A 466-nucleotide genomic window follows, 5' to 3' on the forward strand; every position below is an offset into this window, starting at 1 on the left:
GCGGCGGGGGAGGGGACCCAGCGCCCCTGGCTTGGGGACGCCCATGCAAAGTTAGCTGCCTCTCCAATAACTTGCGCTCAGGACAAACGCCCTGAGGACTCGGGTCTTGAGGTTTATTGGGAAGCAGAGGCTTGGGGATGGCGACAGGAACGCGCGATTTCCCCGAAGGGGTGGAGGGGGACGGCATCTGGCCGACGGGGCGCGAGACACCAGCTTGTGCAACGCAAACCTTCCCCGGGCGCGCCCCGCCGCCACCCGGGGCTCTCGCGGCACGTTCTTGCTTTAATTAAAAAGTGTCCATGCAGCACATCAACGCGTTGGCCGGCTTAAACCTACACACAGTTATATGTCAATCCTATCCCCACCCGGCTCGAGAGAAAAAAAAAATATTATTTTTCATTAAGAAAGCAAAGTGTCCCTTGGTGATTATAACAACAGAAGAAAAGGTGATGCTAACAACGGAAAA

This window comes from Myotis brandtii, unplaced genomic scaffold, assembly GCF_000412655.1.
Source record: "Myotis brandtii unplaced genomic scaffold, ASM41265v1 scaffold332, whole genome shotgun sequence".
NCBI classification, from domain to species: Eukaryota; Metazoa; Chordata; class Mammalia; order Chiroptera; family Vespertilionidae; genus Myotis; species Myotis brandtii.